This window comes from Trichosurus vulpecula, chromosome 2 (assembly GCF_011100635.1).
Source record: "Trichosurus vulpecula isolate mTriVul1 chromosome 2, mTriVul1.pri, whole genome shotgun sequence".
Classification (NCBI taxonomy): Eukaryota; Metazoa; Chordata; class Mammalia; order Diprotodontia; family Phalangeridae; genus Trichosurus; species Trichosurus vulpecula.
In genome coordinates, this window is record NC_050574.1 from 432,683,803 (window position 1) to 432,695,852 (window position 12,050).

A 12,050-nucleotide genomic window follows, 5' to 3' on the forward strand; every position below is an offset into this window, starting at 1 on the left:
ATACAGTGATTAATAACCTTCCATAGTCCAAATACTTGCTAATAGAATTTAAGAAATCAATATCATTTTACAAAGTTCTAATAGGTTACCACCTTCTTTGATGCTTGCAACAGGCCTTCCTCAACCTTAAAAAATAGGTTTGGGTAACTTCCAGTGAGGAAAATCCTTTTGCAACATATTTTGACACACACATACATACACACACACAGATAGGCACACATACACAATCCTTGTGTGTATGAAATGTACACATGTGTGGTATATGTGCAACACACGTACATGCATATGTCTATATATGCCGTGAGGCAATTTCCCTTTTTACTTAAGGACAAGGAGTTAGCCTATTATTTCACTAGCTAGCTAGCTAGAATGGATCCCCTTTTCCTCATTAGGTAATATAAATATACCCTCCTTAATCTGTGGGGAGATCCCATTTCGGTACCAAAATAAGTATATGTTAATACATAATATAAACTGAACTGTCAGTGATTTGTCTTGCTTCAAAGAAGCCTTTTGTTTGTAGCTGTGACCTTGCCTAGATAGCACAGAGGGACAGTCTTTGCCCAAAATATAACTTCTGCCAGTTGCTACTCAAAATAGAAATGGAAGTTAACATTCTGCTTTCCCAAGCAGTCTCCCTTATTATTAGAATAGATTTATTGGTGGGAAAACAAGTGCTTCCAAAGTCCCTTTGTTTCTTAAAGTCCCCATCTCTCAATGTTCTTTGCTTTCCTTCTAAGAAACTATTTGACTTTTAGAGTGTTATCTTGGTACAATGGAAAGATTGCTTGATGTAGAGTCAGAGGACCGATTTAAATCCAAGCTCTTCCATATATTACCTTTGTGAATTTGAAGAAGTTGTTGAATCTTTTGGAGCTTCAGGTTCCTCATCTGTAAAATGAGAGGGTTAGAATGGCTGGCTTCTAAGGCTTCTCCCAACTCTAAATCTGTGATCCTATAAATCTAAGACACCTGTGTAGGGGAAAATGGAAAACAAAAATTCTTGCCCAAGAGAAAGAACAGAGTTGTTTAAAACTCTCTTGCCCTAATTTTCAGAAATTTTTTATTTTTTTTATTTAATTTATTTAATATATTTAGTTTTCAGCATTGATATTCACAAGAGTTTGAATTACAAATTTTCTCCCCATTTCTACCCTCCCCTCCACTCCAAGATGGTGTATATTCTGGTTGCCCCATTCTCCAGTTAGCCCTTCCTTCTGTCACCCCAGTCCCCTCCCATCCCCTTTTCCCTTCCTTTCTTGTAGGGCAAGATAAATTTCTATGCCCCATTGCTTGTGTATCTTATTTTCTAGTTGCATGTAAAAACTTTTTTTTTGTTTGTTTTTGAACATCTGTTTTTAAAACTTTGAGTTCCAAATTCTCTCCCCTCTTCCCTTCCCACCCGCCCTCCCTAAGAAGTCAAGCAATTCAACACAGGCCACATGTGTATCATTATGTATAACCCTTCTACAATACTCATGTTATGAAAGACTAACTATATTTTGCTCCTTCCTAACCTATCTTCCTTTATCCAATTTTTTCCCTTGACCCTGTCCGTTTTTGAAAGTATTTGTTTTTGATTACCTCCTCCCCCATCTGCCCTCCCTTCTATCATCACCCCTTTTTTATCTTCTTCCTCCTTCTTTCCTGTGGGGTAAGATACCCAGTTGAGTGTGTATGGTATTCCCTCCTCAGGTCAAATCTGATGAGAGCAAGATTCACTCATTCCCCCTCACCTGCCTTCTCTTTTCTTCCTACAGAACTGCTTTTTCTTGCCACTTTTATGCGAGATCATTGACCCCATTCTATCTCTCCCTATCTCCCTCTCTCAATATATTCCTCTCTCATCCCTTAATTTGATTTTATTTCTTTTAGATATCATCCCTTCATTTTCAACTCACCCTGTGCCCTCTCTCTTTCTCTCTCTCTACATATATATATATATACACATACATATATACATACACACACATATACATATATATATATATATACATACACACATATGTGTATATGTATATATATATATATATACATATATATATATATATATATATATATACACATATTCCCTTCAGCCACCCTAATACTGAGGTCTTATGAATCATACACATCATCTTTCCATGTAGGAATGTAAACAAAACAGTTCAACTTTAGTAAGTCCCTTGCAATTTCTTTTTCTTATTCTTTTTCTTGATTACCTTTTCATGCTTCTCTTGATTCTTGTATTTGAAAGTCAAATTTTCTATTCAGCTATGTTCTTTTCACTGAGAAAGCTTGAAAGTCCTCTATTTTATTGAAAATCCATATTTTACCTTGGAGCATGATACTCAGTTTTGCTGGGTAGGTGATTCTTGGTTTTAATCCTAGCTCCATTGTCCCCCAGAATATCGTATCCCAAGCCTTTCGATCTCTTAGTGTAAAAGCTGCTAGATCTTGGATTATTCTGATTGTGTTTCCACAATACTCAAATTGTTTCTTTCTGGCTGCTTGCAGTATTTTCTCCTTGATCTGGGAGCTCTGGAATTTGGCGACAATATTCCTAGGAGTTTTCTTTTTGGGATCTATTTGAGGAGGTGATCGATGGATTCTTTCAATTTCTATTTTGCCCTGTGGCTGTAGAATATCAGGGCAGTTCTCCTTGATAATTTCTTAAAAGAAGATATCTAGGCTCTTTTTTTGATCATGGCTTTCAGGTAGTCCAATAATTTTTAAATTCTCTCTCCTGGATCTATTTTCCAGGTCAGTGGTATTTCTAATGAGATATTTGACATTGTCTTCCACTTTTTCATTCCTTTGGTTCTGTTTTATAATCTCTTGATTTCTCATAAAGTCACTAGCTTCCACTTGCTCCAATCTGATTTTTAAGGTAGTATTTTCTTCAGTGGTCTTTTGGACCTCCTTTTCCATTTGGGTAATTCTGCCTTTCAAGGCATTCTTCTTCTCATTGGCTTTTTGGAGCTCTTTTGCCATTTGAGTTAGTCTAGTTTTTTTTTTTTGCTTTTTGGCAGGGCAATTGGGGTTAAGTCACTTGCTCAAGGTCACACAGCTAGTAAATGTGTCAAGTGTCTGAGGCTGGATTTGAACTCAGGTCCTCCTGACTCCAGGGCCAGTGCTCTACTCACTACGCTACCTAGCTGCCCCTAGTTAGTCTATTTTTTAAGGTGTTGTTTTCTTCAGTATATTTTTCAGTATTTTTTTGGGTCTCCTTTAGCAAGTCATTGACTTGTTTTTCATGGTGTTCTCGCATCCTTCTCATTTCTCTTCCCAATTTTTCCTCTACTTCTCTAACTTGCTTTTCCAAATCCTTTTTGAGCTCTTCCATGGCCTGAGACCAGTTCATGTTTTTCTTGGAGGCTTTTGGTGTAGGCTCTTTGACTTTGTTGACTTCTTCTGGCTGTATGTTTTGGTCTTCTTTGTCACCAAAGAAAGATTCCAAAGTCTGAGACTGAATCTGGGTGCGTTTTTGCTGCCTGGCCATGTTCCCAGCCAACTCACTTGACGGTTGAGTTTTTCAGCAGGGTATGACTGCTTGTAGAGTAAAGAATACTATGTTCCAAGCTTGGGGGGATGTGCTGTTCATTTCAGAGCTATTACAGCTGGCTCTGCCACACCAGCACTCCTCCTTCCCCAAGAACCCCCACCCGGACTGAACTTAGATCTGCAGCAGGCTCTGCACTCCTGCTCTGATCTGCCACTTAATTCCTCCCACCAGGTGGGCCCGGGGCTGGAAGCAACTGCAGCTGTAGTTCTGTAGCTTCTCCACCTCTGCTGCCCACGGGGTGGTGGCTGAACCACAAACTCTATCACCCTGTCCCCAGCAGCTTTTCCCACTAACCTTCTCTGTTGCCTTTGGTGTTTGTGGGTTGAGAAGTCTGGTAACTGCTGCAGCTCACTTATTCAGGGCACTAGGGCCCACTCCGCCCAGCTCTTACTCTGGTTGGTCTGCACGGCGCACGCTGGGCTCTGCTCCGCTCCGCTCCATTCCCAGCTCCGTGCACGATAGACCTCTGGAGCCCTGCTTCCCTCTGCTATTTTTTGGGTTCTGCAGTTCTAGAATTGGTTCAGAGCCATTTTTATAGGTTTTTGGAGGGACTTGGCGGGGAGCTCACGCTAGTCCCTGCTTTCTAGCCACCATCTTGGCTCTGACCCCCCAATTTTCAGAATTTTTTTTAAAAAGATACCACTGTTTGACATCTTTATTAGGTAGAAAACATATCCATACAATTATATATCTGTATATGCACATATATGTGAATATATATAGCACAGGGTTGATCACTCCTGATCAATTGATCGTGCCCCCGCCCTTATTCTACTTGATGAAAATTATAGGATATTGTTTCATCCCTTGGTTGTATCTAACGCTTTGTGAGCCTGTGTGGGGTTTTCTTGCAAAGATACAGGAGTGGTTTGCCATTTCCTTCTCCAGTAGGTTAAGGCTACCAGAGGTTAAATAACTTGCCCAGGGTCACACAACTAGTAGGTGTCTGAGGCCAGATTTGAACTCAGGTCTTCCTGACTCCAAGCCCAGCATTCTATACACTGAGCCATCTAACTGCCTCCCATAAATAACAGCTAACAGAAACATGGAGATGTAACAGCACACCTCTTTCAGACTGAATAGCCTGTTTGCATCGGGTAATAGGCAGGGATATTAGAAATTACACAGTCCTTCCTCTAAAGAAGTCTGCATTTAATTTAAGGGATAGGTAGAGATTATTTACTTTGATACATCCATGAATATGTGATCTTATTAATGTGAATACTCACTCCACTAGAGATCACAATTGACCCATGCCTTCTCATTCTGTGTTCTCCTCATCCTTGTCTGTCCATGAAGGCTTGATAGCTGAGCATAGCTGGAGAGGAAGCATGACAAAGGCAAGAAGACCTGGGTTCCAGCACCACTTCTAACATATATTAGCTGTGATATCATAGACAAGTCACTTAATTTCTCAGTTTCCCCTGGTAACTCATTTAGAATGTAAGTTACAGACAAGTTGTTGATCTGTCTCTGTGTTCACCCCAGGAATTCACCACACCAACAAAATTGAGAGAAAAAAATTTAACATACAGGAACACTCCATCTGGATTTTTTATTATTTCAAGGATAGAAACACAATACTTGCCACTATCTGTTTTTAAAAATCTTTGCTGCATAGTCCTTTAACCTCCTTCTCTGATCACACATATTCTTGATGGTCTTTTATATCTCTAGAAACTCTTAAACTGACCATATGTTTCTTTATTGCCCTTTGGGTTCTGTTCCCATTTTCAGAAGCTGAAAAAGTCATGTCTCTCCCGCTCTTTTCCCAATATTTAGTAGCTGATGCTCTCTAAATAGATAATTATGGGTCAGCATTCCCAATATTACATTAAAACTGACAACAAAGCCCAATACTTACCTGTATTCAAGGAGAATTGAAAGCCAATGAATATCTGTCCATATTCTAAGGTGTTGAGAAGGTTCCCTAGTATGTGACTGCCTCTGATGTTCCTCCCATGCCTCTGATAAGTCTTAATATCTCGTCAGCTGCCCTATCTATGGAGGGTAGAAATCATCAGCTACAGTCTAGGTTATGTAACTTTTCATCAAAGTCTCACCTCTTTTGAGCTGGGCTTGAAATTTAGAACACTACTGGTTGGCCAGGAAACGTATAGCTGAGTTGAGCAGATGGCCCTTGGCACACACTCAGTATCTTCAGTGGCCTTAGACACAGGCCTCTGTTATCTGAATAGAATACCTGTATTAGTGAGTTTCTCATAAAAAATATAAGGATGACATATTCAGGAACCTTGAGAGACACCTGTCATTTTGTACAGTTGCTAATGATTATCCTGAGAATCACATTGAATCTCTTCCAGTTCTAAATCTATGATCCTAAAACTCACTATTATCTGACAATATGGACTGCTTGCAAAAGTTAAAAGGGGAAAAATTCAAATTGTTGAATTTTTAATAGGCCACTTAAGAGGTTGAAAACAATTCCTATCTACTTCAAAGAAAACTATTAGCTCTTGACATGAAAGCAGGAAAGGATTATAATATACTATGCTTAATACAAGTATTTCTTCTACTCACGGATGGAATTTCTCCAAATAGGGGTTGTACTAGACATTTCAATAAATAATAAATGGATACAACCCAACCCAGGGGCTTATTCCATCACTGAGCTTTACTTTGCTGGATTCATAGAAGTTCATAGATCAGTACTATGTTGAATCATGAGATGGTTCATAGCAACCACTAAAGTCACTGCAAGAAAAAGGCCTCTAGTTTTTTGTTCTTCAGAGACACTGTACTTGGATAATAATAATATTAATAACCATAATTATTATCCATGCATGTGAATAACAATGATTACCATTATCATCCTTGTATAATAGATGCTTTCTTGGGATAGAGAGGAGAGTGAGGAGATATAGGAGTTTCTACACACAGACAAGAGACACAGTCACTTTGCTTTGTGGCTGGATTTGAACCCAGGTCTTCTTGACTACAGACAGTGCTTAAGTGACTTACCCAGGGTCACATAGCTAGTAGGTGTTTAAGGCTGGTTGAAAAAATGGAATTGCCAATGACATATGAGAAGACACCATTGAATAATTCATCTAGGTCAGCTCAAGAGTGACAAGATCAAGATAGTGCGTTAGGAAGTTAACTTGGGCAGTAATGTAAAGAATGAGTTAAAAAAATGATACTAGAGACTGAAAGACTAGTTAGGAGAACATAAAAATGTTAGTAACAGTAAGAAAATAATAGAGAAAGGTAACATTCCTTGTCAGAACTAGATAAATACACAGAGATAAGATGCAAAACTTAGAGCTGAATGAATTATCAGATAAATGAGATTTGATTAATGTATGGTTATTTCTGAATGGGAAAACCAAAAAGTATGCATATTTCTTAGCATCTAACTGTACCTCTACAAATAAAAATAATATACTAGGACAAGCAAATATCAAAAAGCAGATATAATGAACATATCCTTTACAGATAACAATGAATTAAAATACTAATGAATAAATGAAATATAAACAAAAGATAAAAACCTAAATTGAGATTAAATGACATTTTGAATAATGGAGGAGTCAAAGAACAAGTCATAACAATAAGCAATAATTATTTTAAAGATAGTCAATCCTCAACATTTGCACGTTTAATTTTCAAGCATTTACATGATTTTCTTAGTAAGATCATTTTTATTTTCATGTTGGCAACCGTGCACATTTGTAGCTATGTGCAGTAGAGGAAAAAAATGAGAGGCATGAAGTGCACAACGCAAGTTTATATCTGCAAAAAGGAGGAAAGTATTCATAAAAGTGTTCATGAGCCTGCTCCAGAAACTGTTAAGGTAACCTCTCACATATGTGATGAGGGAATTGAAAAACTGAAGAAGCGGCTAAATTTGTTGGTAAATGACATGGTGATCACCCTTTTCCCTGCCTCCTCTCCCTGCTCTCACAGACTGAGCAAGTGTCTCTCCTGCTGTCCATTCAGCAGGGCTTCTGAGCATCCAGGCTTGTCTGGAAGAACAGCAAGGCCTCCCCCTGCTGCATCCAGCATGTGAGAGCCACACATAAAATCAAGAATTGACTGAAATGAAACAGTAAGATAACAAGCCAAAATTTATGCAACACAGTAAAAATATTACTCTGAAGAAAAATATTACCTGTGAAAATGTCTATTAACAAAACAGAAAAAGACAGGATCAGTGAATGATACAAAAAAACCTTAACACCACAATGCAGGAAATGATGGAAGACAACTCTCCAGAACTTCTGAACATAGGAAATGAAATCAGTTTAAAGAATAATATATCACCTCCTGAAAAAAGAGATCCTGAAAGCTGCAGACTTCAAGACACCTGGTAGTTGTATTTAACAATTCAATTTGGAAACAAGTTCTGCAAACTGTCAGGAGAAAAACCTTTAGATAGGAAGGAAAGGGGATTTGAATAACACAAGACTATTTTACACCCAACAGAAAACATAGGAGGGAATGGAATAATTCATTCCAAAGAGGAATGAAGCTCAGGATGTAGCCCAGGGCTACAAATTGGATCTTATCCATACATAAAAAAATTGTTATTCAATAATAATGAGGCATTTGAAATCGGATCTGAAGAGATTATTTGCTTTTCTATTACCTCAAAAAATAGAAATTCAGGAGGAATGAATAAATGCAGCAGCCAAGGACAGAAAAGCAATAACATGACAACAAAGACTAGGGGGAAAAATCTTCTTTCTAAATGGAGACAGGATGAAGGCAGAAGTTTGGTGGAGGTAATAGTGAAGAGGTGTGCCTGGGGCATTGTGAACAATAACTGTTGACACCCTGCCTATAAGTGAATAAACGGTTTGTTTGTTTGTTTCTGTTTATTTTTATTTTTGTAGGTTTACATTATAACATGGAAGGGTACATGAAAGGGTTGAGGAGAACATGGAGATAAAGAGAAATGTGAGGAGCAGCTAGGTGGCTTAGTGAATAGAGCACAGGCCCTGGAGTCAGGAGGACCTGAATTCAAATCCAGCCTCAGACGCTTGACACTTACTAGCTGTGTGACCTTGGACAAGTCACTTAACCCCAACTGGCTTGCTTTCTCCCCTCCAAAAAAAAAAGAAAGAAAAAAAGAAAAAAAGGAGAAATGAGTAATGTACCCAGATCAAATCAAGGGCTAGCCATGAGGGGGATATGATACTGGTGGTCTCAGTAAAAGAAGCACTGGCAGGAGAGTGTGTGGGGAAGAAGTGGAAAGAATCAAAAAGAGGGGGAAAGGAAGGAAACCTTGCTTTGGTGGTGGGAGGGGGTTCCACTGATGTGTGCTCCTATGGATGAAGAGAAATGGTCTGTGGAGGGAGATAGCAGCCTTACAATGAGTGTGGTCTAGAGAATTTGGTACTGAAAAAATCCACTTGTCCTACTTTGGGAGGGGAGGAGCAATTCCTGGGGACAACTGGTACCTAGGGGAACAGGAAGGGATAGATCCAAGGAGATGATTATGCGTTAAATAGGGAGAAAAGGTAGCTCGAGACGGGTATAAATCAGTGGCAGGCTACATAATCAGAAAAGGGTAGAGGAGGGGCCCTATCATGGGACAATATTCTCCCTGAGGCCTCCAATAATTGTAATTGTTGAGACACAATGGCAAAAGGGAATCCACAGGGCAAGCTCTACAAGGCAGTGGGAGAAAGTAGAGTGCTTAGAATAGATAACTTGGAATTTCTTAAGCATGAGGAATGGAAAGACTAGATAATAATTATAAGGATCATGAATCAGAGAACGAGAGTATTGAGGATACAGAGAGTATGGATAATGAAGAGAGTAAGAGAAATACTTTTTGGGAAAGGTCAAAAATGTTTTTAAAAAATTAATAAATAAGACTATTTTAAAGGAAGCCATGGAAGGGGGAATCTACTTGACTAACAGAACGAAAAAAGGGTGAGAAAATTATATATCTATGTAAAAGTAAGAGAAAAAGGAACTAATAGGCAAAATCCCAAAGGGAAATGGGTCACAAATAGGAGGAGGACATCAGGGATGAGAAGACAGCCAATGGGAATAAGTTCACCTTAAAAAAGAAAGATTAAGGTAAAATAGCTGAAGGAACACAGTACTAAGTTTACAGCAGAAGAAGGAAAATTATGACTTGGAAAACCTCAATATTAGAGATAGATGGAGGAAAATATGAACCTAATTCTCATATCTTTAAATGTGAATGGGTTAAACAATCCAATCAAATGAAAAAGGGTGACAGTTTGGATAAGAAAACAAAACCCTACAATCTGTTGTTTAAAAGATACACATTTAAAAAATAAAGATAAACATAAAATAAAACCAAGGGCAAGTCACTTAATTCAGTTTCCTCATAATAATAATAAATAATAAGTAGCACCTACCTCCCAGGGGATCAAGTTAGATAATAACTATGAAGTACTTAACACAGTACCTAGCACATAGTAAATGCTATATAAATGACAGCTATTATTATCTTGAAATGTGGATAGTGGGGCCACCAGGGGAGCCAGGATGGAGATGGTGGCAGCCCCTACACTCTATCCAATCACCGCTACTAGAGGAAACAGCTTCAAATCTCTCAAGAACCTTGTCTTTGTCATCTTTATATATGAAGCATGGGATAGAAAGAATGAAAAATGGCTATTCCTTTATTCAGGATTAAGTCACCAGAAGCACTCAGTGAGTGCCATCCCCCTACTCACCTAGTTCAGTGCCAATTTAGTATAATTGTATGTGGTTATTTATCTGTGAAATTCCTAAAGGAGAAGAAGCCACATGGATAACTCAGTATCACTGAGGGAGGTAAATAGAATCCCTGACATGTTCATTAAACAGGAAAGCAAATAATGGGAGATCATTCCAAGGAAGAGAAGGTTATTGAACAAGATGAGAATGCTAGTCTCTGGAGGAATACAAGCCTCCCTCCCCATCTTCTCCTATACAGTAGGTTATTTTTAATGCTTTTTTGCTGAAATAAACTTTTCCTTACTATGAAAGAAGAGAAATATGTGCTCTAATTTACAAGTTCCAGAATATTCAACTCTCCCAGGCGCCAAAATGCTTTATTTTTTTCTGGGTCTCTCTCAAGTAGTGCTGATTCAGGACAAGGCCTCCATGTTCTCATTCAAGAACCATGCCTCACTGAGCCTTTGGTCAATGCGATGGGCCTGTCTATAACTGTAAGCAAGAAATCGAAGTCTGGAAATTACTTTACAATTCATCTGGGGAAGGGGAGGTCAATAAAGTTAATGCTGAGGTTTTTCTATGCAGGCACTCACTCTAACTGGACAAACTTCTTTTTATTCTTGATGGGTTTTTCATGTATCTTATACTTATTGGAGAGAAATGGGTGATACATAGATTGTAATATTTTTTTCCTTTCTCCAACATTCACAACTTACTAAAAATATTAAAACTGTTAGACTCAAAGTTACTTGGAAAGGAGATGAATTTTCAGCATAAATTTTCAAGTTCTTTTGAACATATTTATTAAGCACCATACACTATCCAAATCCCAGGCTGTTTCCAGTGTACCTCACTTCCACACCTACTGCTGTATCATCAGCTGCCTATTGCGCACTTACGATGTTTTGTAGACATCTCAAACATAATATGTCCAAAACTGAACCTAGTCTCTTTTCTCTAAAACCAAGCCCTATTTCTGTTCAGGAGACCACTATCGTTCCAGTAATTTAGGTTCATATCCTTGGAGGCATCTTTGACTTCCCCTTTTCTCAACTCATGCATCTAATCAGTTGAGGGGTCTTAACAATTCTAATAGAAATGGCTAACATTTACATTGTGCTTACTATCTACCAGGCACCGTATGAAGCATTATGATCTCATTTGATCCTTACAACAACCCTAGAAGGCAGGGGCTATTTTTATCCCCATTTTACAGATGAGGAAAGCGAGGCAAACAGAGGTTAAATTATTTTCTCAAGGTCAAACAATTAGTGTCTGAGGTTAGATTTGAACTTAGGTCTTCCTGACTCCATGCCTGTCACTCTAACCTCTGTACCCCTTAGCTTCCTTTAAGCAAGAGACTGACTGACAATAAGAGGGAGCAAAAGACATATAGTTTGCCTTCTGTTGCTTCTTGCAAAGGGGTTTGCCCCTTTTCTCACAACTCCAGGTTTGTTTTCTTCCTGGGAGGAGTTCAAGCCCTCGGGGTAGGACTGCATCTCTGAGTCTAGACTAGCCAGAATGCAGATTTGCTTTCCTTGAATTCATTTCATTTCTGAGGAGAATCCAAACCTTGGGGTCGTGCCAAAAGCCTCTGTCAGGAAGACCCTGGGGGCATGGGAGAATGGACTCCCAATAAAAGCGAAAGTATTCCACTGATTGTTTATAGGCTACTGTGAATCATATGCTTTTGTTCCTTTGTTTTTGCATTTTCTTTGGGGCAAAATAAAGGCTACCATCTCACCAGTATGGATTGATTGCTATCTTAACTACTTACAAAGGAGCTTACAGCTATGGTGACCTGGACAGGTTGTTGTTGGGTCATTTCGGTTGGGTCCAACTC